The sequence below is a fragment of the Echinops telfairi genome, unplaced genomic scaffold, assembly GCF_000313985.2.
Source record: "Echinops telfairi isolate 266 unplaced genomic scaffold, ASM31398v2 ScPeMD7_7;HRSCAF=31, whole genome shotgun sequence".
In the NCBI taxonomy this organism is placed as follows: Eukaryota; Metazoa; Chordata; class Mammalia; order Afrosoricida; family Tenrecidae; genus Echinops; species Echinops telfairi.
In genome coordinates, this window is record NW_022103904.1 from 19213645 (window position 1) to 19220227 (window position 6583).

Below are 6583 nucleotides of genomic sequence, written 5' to 3' on the forward strand. Positions count from 1 at the left end.
CCAAAAACTGGCACACTGAGATGGGTGCATGGACAGGTACATTGTTGTGGTGGTAAAACCAGTCCCTGTCTCCCACAAATCAGGCATTTTTTGGTTGCACACTGTTACACAATCTTTTCAGAACCTCTAAATCAGTAGTTCTCAACTTTCCTGATGTCGTGACCCCTTAATACAGTTCCTCATGTGGTGGTGCCCTGCAACCATAAAATTATTTTCATTGCTACTTCATAACTAATTTTGCTACTACTATGAATTGGGCGACCCCTGTGAAAGGCTCGTTTGACCCCCATGGAAAGTGCATTGAATCATGGATTGTCTCTACCTCTCTTGTCAACTCTGGGAGGGACTTTCCCAGGTGTACACTGGGGCTGCGTAGTCACGAGTAATGCTCTGAATGCCATGATCCAGTGCACTTTCCATGAGGGCAAGACTATTTATATCTCTGATTAATAATCAGAAGGAATTCACTGAAGGTTTAATTCAGGCAGAGACTTTGAGCTATTATTCATAGATTTATGTAATTCTAGGGCTCAAAATTTAAGCTCGAATATAGTTTGTATTAGGGATGAGAGAGAGAAACGACTCTGAAGTCCAGGAAGGTGGTGAACACACGAGCCCAGAAGAAGAACCCACTGACCTAGCCCACACGGGTTAAGGATGAGCTAAAGAGAACCTGACTAAATGAAATGCTCCCAGGACAACTTCATCCTAAAGATTGTTTGGCCTACTGAATTCATTTCTAAAGACTGTTTTTGGCTGAAGTGGCCTGGTGGCATAGTAGGCTATGAGTTGGGCTGCTTGTCACAAGATCGGCAGTTCAATCCCACTCACTAAGCCACTACTCCTAACCCTAACACTTGTTGGTAGAAAGTATAGATTTACAGTCTCAGAACTCATATGGGGCAGTTCTACTCTGTCATGTAGTGAGTTTGGGACGAGTAAATTGATTGGGAGGGGAAAGTTTTCCTTCAAGTATGAAACAGCCATGGCTAGAAAGCCAAGTGGTTTGTGATGAATGGATGGCTTTTATATGGTCTTTCTTCCAAGGGCCTTGTATTTGGGTAGGACTATGTAACAAAAAGATATTTTGAGACACCGAGAGTATTAGACTGCTTCCATAAAGATTTATAGCCGCAGGAACCCAAAAGCGTCACTATGATTTGGATTCAGCTCGATGGTAGTTGATGATTTTTAGGTTTTATAATCCCCATATCCATCATCCTCCCGCATGAAACACTATGTATATACTTCACTGTACTCCGTTTCAATAATTTGTATATATGGCCAAATCCCCATTGAACCATAAGCGCTTCTAAAGGGTCAGAAACTAACTTAGATGTTCTACCACTCTAGGATAACACCACCTCATTCCCCTCTATAGCTCTGCAAAATGCTTGTCAACATTCAGGTATTCCTAAAACAAAAAAAGAGGGGCAGGGGGTGTGGTGGTGGGGCAAGTGAGAGTAGAAAATGTAAGGGAACTGTTCTAAAATCCTTTTTTCGGTTGAACACGTACATGAAGACCTTTAGTTTGGAATATATTCCTGTAAGTGGTGTCACGGTATGCAAATTGGTCGAGAGATTGAATCTTCTTTCCCTCCAGCGGGGAAGGCACAAAGGCTAGATTCCACTTGTTGGGACATCGACAGAAAAAAATGGGCTCACCTGCCAGGCTTCTGTTATCAAGCAGTGACTTCATCTGGCTTCTTTCTTGGAACCTGGGTGAATGCTTCTCATGCAACAAACACAGAGGTGCCAAAGGGAGTGGAGCACAGTTGATTCCCTGCGGTGAGGTTCCTGAACCCGACCTGCCTCAGACCACACTCGAGGGGGAGGGCCCTGCAGGAGGAGAGAGCCTTCCCTGAAGATCACAAGGAAAAGCGATTAGGAATTCAATCTTTCTGCTTCAAAGTTCAATGAGCGCTCACTGATTCATTAAGTGTCTCTTTTTCTAGCTTCAAAACCGTGACTTAAAATAACTGACTAAGCACAGGGCAATCCGAGTGGCCATAAGTTTGTGTCCCAAGCCAGGACCGTGTAGAACCTGATGCCATCCACAAGGTCAAGGCCAGTGCAGTGATGGTGTCTATGCTCCACAGATGAGTGGGCATAAGGAGGATTGCTCAGAGGAACCAGCGAAAATGCATGAAAGACAAGCAGCTTCTTCGGAACTAGCTCAGCTGTGAAGGAAAAGAGAAGAAAAGAGAGCTAGAATGTGTAATAAAGACATAGGACCTGGGTGGGGTGTGTGTGGATAGCACATCTTATAAATGGGTGAATTTGTGTGATGCAGCAAGCACAGCAGCACTAAAGAGCTGTGGAGCAAGGCTGATTCCTTGAGGTGGGGTGTGTGTGTGTGTGTGTGTGTGTGTGTGTGTGTGTGTGTGTGTTCTCAGTTTTCTTCTTTTTTAAATTAATCATTTTATTGGGGGCTCTTCCAGATATTATAAGTATCCATAAATCAGTTGTATCAAGGAAACTTGTACAGAAGCTGCCATCATCATTTTCAAAATATTTTCTTTCTACTTGAGCCCTTTGATATCAGCTCCTCTTTATTCCCTCCCTCCCCCACCCTGCCACCCTCATGAACCCTTAATAAATTATATATTATTCTTATAATTTTTTTCATATCTTACACTGTCCAATGTCTCACTTTACCCACAGTTCTGTTATTCATCCCCCTCAAGGAGGGTCATGCATCCATCATTGCTGTCAGTTCTCCCCACTCCTGTTTCCCCGCCTCACTTCCCATGCCCAACCCCCATTCCCTCCCTCACTTCCCGGACCCTCATGGAATCATTTCTCTAATTACTGTTTCTGATGGGTTTGTCTATTCTGGATTCCATGTGTCAAAAGCTCTTATCTGTACCAATGTTCTTATCTGTACCAAATCCAGTCTAGCAGGGTTTGTAAGGTAGAATTGGGGACATGATCGTGTGGGGGGGCGGGGGGAACATTAAAGAACTAGAGGAATGCTGAGTGTTTCATCAGTGCTAATACTGCATCCTGGATGAATGTGTGTGTTTTAAGAAAAAAGATCTAGATCTTTTCTTTTTGTTCTTGGTAAAGATAACAGTAGAAAGGACAGCAGATAGTGAACATTTTTAGGAAAGACAAGATTGTACCACACTTGTAAAATGAATGCCTCCTTTGGTCATCTGTCCTAAGTTAAACCCCACTGGCATAATGGAAAATACATTTTCAGGAATAAATTTACATTAGAATTTTTTTAAAAAGCACAATCCATCTAGCAATAATAGGAGGAGTTCTGGAGGAAGGTGAGCAGGTGAAACCTAATTAATGGATAAACCTCAGCAAAGATATTTTAGCTAAAGGTGAACAAGAGACAACCATTGGAACAATAAACATCATGTCAGAAGAAGAGGATATTTAAATAAACATACACACTTGTGAGTGATGAAGCACCCCATGAAGGGAAAAGCTGGCAACAAGAAATTTCTAGAAACGTGATTGGAAATACAGGGCATCCCTCAGTGTGCAGTTGCCAGGGGATCTGAGGTCCAACTACGTGCACTCCATCCTAAGGTGCAGGGCCAGTCCCAACTGTTTGTAGCCCAATCAGGACCCTCTATCACAAGAAAGATTGGCACCAGATGTTGTTGTTGGCTGTCGAGGTCCTGGGGAGCCTGTCACTGTAGCCAAACACAGAGACCACATTTACTCGAGAAATTCCAAGTTTGATTCCTGCAAACACAGAAGGAAATAGCCAGGTTTCTGCTTTCTGGTCTCTTTTCCAGACAGATCCAGTGAAAATCAAACAAGTTAGATCCTTTGTGGGAGGTTGGGGGGAGGGAAATTAACAAGGATTAAAATGATCAACAGACCTTTAAGCTATGGGACAAATGGGAGCAAGGTTTCCTGGGAAAGAGTTTACATCTCCTCAAAGGATTACTCTTTGTTACTTCAGGGGGCAGTCAGACCAGTACCCCCTAAGGTTTCAGGCTCCAATGCTTATCTAAATGGCCCTGTTTCCCCTTCCTGAATTAGGAGCATCCTGAATAATTAGTAGGTGTTTCAACAGGCCGATGTCTTGAATAATTAACAGGTCTAAAATGAATTTACTGTAGGTGTAGGGGTTGTTTCTCAGGTCCCTTTTAATAAACTCAATCTCAACAAACTACATTACATTTCTAGTATTGACTAATGCAGGCTGACTCTTCCACTTCCCAACATCAATGCCATTGCCTGTTTGTTGGAAATGGAAAATTGTTTCTAACTAATAGTCTTTACACAAATTAGCATTCATGCCTGAAAATGGAAGACAAAAAGTTAAGGAGAAGAAGAGGGAAGTTAAAAAGGAGGAAATTCCTATATACAGACTCAAAGAGGATGCTGGATCATTTTGGAAGAATTATTTCAAGCTATAATCCAATAACATGAATTATAATATGAAATGATAGCCTTGACTAGAAATAGTAGTGATAGAGTAATAAAACATAGTTATCGCACATCACTATTTCACAATGCAAAAGAAAGCCAGTAGCTAAATTCTTATATAATTTTAATTGTAATTTTAAAACTGCTGAGGCAGAATGCAGGAAGCAAGAAGTAAGTGATGAGGATAAGGGAGAGGAAACAATCAAGAGAAAATCAATGAAAGATAATAAAAAGGTTCCGCAATGTTACATAGAAACCAGGCAATAGGATGGCTCAGCTCTCAGGAAGAGAGAGGAAGTCGGTGAAAGAGTCAGTCTCTGAGGCCATGCCTGCGAGGAATTCAAGAGCAAAGAGGAGGAGAGTGGGAGGGTAGGTACCCTTTGCAGCACCATGCATTCAGGGAGACCTAGGCTGTTAACCTTTGTGCCTTACATTTCATTTCTAACAACGTCTAAGTTTCATGGATTCGCTGTTTCTTTTGATTTTTCAGTCATACCACATTAGCAGATCCAGGTCCCTAATGTTTTACTCCATTCATATCACTACGATTGCCTCTGTCTTTGGAAGCAGTTCTCCTCCAATCAAATTGGAGTACCTTCCAATCTGAGGGGCACATCTTCCAGTACTGTATCAGATAATATTCCACTACTTTAACTAAGGTTTTCCATGACCAGCTTGTTAAAAACAGTTTTATTGGCATATAATTCACATACCATTCAATTCAATCACATTAGGAGAGTTGTACAATCACCACCACAATAAGTTTTAGAATGTGTTCTTCATTCTTGTATTCATCATTATTAGCTCCCCAATGGCCAGCTTCTTTTATAAGTAAATTACCTTGGGGTTTATTATTATTATTATTATTATTATTATTATTATTATCCTGGTCTGGAAGTTCCAATGAAACCTGTCTAGCATGAGTGATTTGCTATTTGAAACACTGTTGGCATAACTTTCAGCATCACAGCAGTAAGCAAATCACCACCGTGTAAAGAACAGATAGAGCAGTGGTGGTGGAAATAGCTAGAATTTTCATCATGATGCCCACTTTTTCCAACTATTTCTTTCTTTGCTTAAAAATGCCAAATTACCCCAGAGCCATGGTTAGTGAAAAACAACATAATAAGCTGTCACTTCCCAGCTACGTTCAGTTTACCAGCTTTGTGCTTAAACTAAAGACAGATGAGCTCCTTTTGGAAAGTACAGCAGAGATGCTCCCTTCAGTTAATGAGGCAAAGCCTTGGGGAGGGGAGGAAGTCTTGAGATGAGATTGGGCACGATAAATCAGCTTTGAAATTCTGCCTACAGGTTTTCTCTCTCAGGAAGGCTTGGGTCGAAACAATTTCCAGCATATTAACAAGTTGCTGTTTCTTTATCAGTAATCTACACAGCCAGACACCATGCCACTGTCTCGTCTTCCCTTTAACGTACTTAGGATGCGTGCTGAGTTTTCTTCGTGGCGTATCATTTGTAAAGGTGAACACAAAGAAAAAAAATTTTTAAGTTGCTATAGAGTTGATTCTGGGTCATAGCAATGTAGCCCAAGCGCTTTCACTTTAACTTACTATGATTAGAAAGTGCCACCACTCATCTGTCAGTTTGTTGTACTGGAGTCACTTACGCGTAGCTGTGAGGTTTAGAAGCTATGTCATTGGCATTTCAAACTCCAGTCACCCAAAAGTGAGCCGTTTTCAGCAGAGCTTCCAGGCTAAGAACTGGTGATGAATACGGAACAGACCGTCCACTTCTGAGGAAGTAGCCACTGAAAACCTTGTGGAGAGAATGAAAACATTTTCAGATACTCAAAAGCTCAGGACTAGCCGCTGAGCACTGTCAGAGACAGGGAGAGAAGAGGAGCCCCTCGGTGTGAAGGCTCTCAGCAGAGGATGGAGAGAACCTGCCTCCTCCCAGAGCGTGCACCTTCATGAGGAGGACAGAGTCAAGACTGCGGGGAGAAGCACTTCAGGGCCTTCCGGGGCTAATAGCACAGCTCAAAGTGAGAAGGAGCTCAAAACAGCAAGTAATAATTGGAACATTGTATGAAGGATGAATCTAAAGAATTGGAAATGGCCCTGTATTAGTCTAGGTACTTTAGAGAAACAAATCCACAGCAACTCATGTATAAGAAAGTTTTATGTAAAGTGTGCATCACGAGAACATCCCAATCCAATGCTGCCCAAGC

The 6583-nt window shown here is 42.0% G+C and overlaps 1 non-coding gene across 1 annotated transcript; it reads left to right on the forward strand.

Annotated features, from left to right (window-relative positions):
* The first annotated feature begins 5749 nt into the window (after positions 1-5749).
* LOC115868177 lies at positions 5750-5889 on the forward strand. The gene has a single exon (XR_004045462.1). It is a non-coding gene; the product is annotated as a small nucleolar RNA SNORA15 (small nucleolar RNA).
* The last annotated feature ends 694 nt before the right edge of the window (positions 5890-6583 follow it).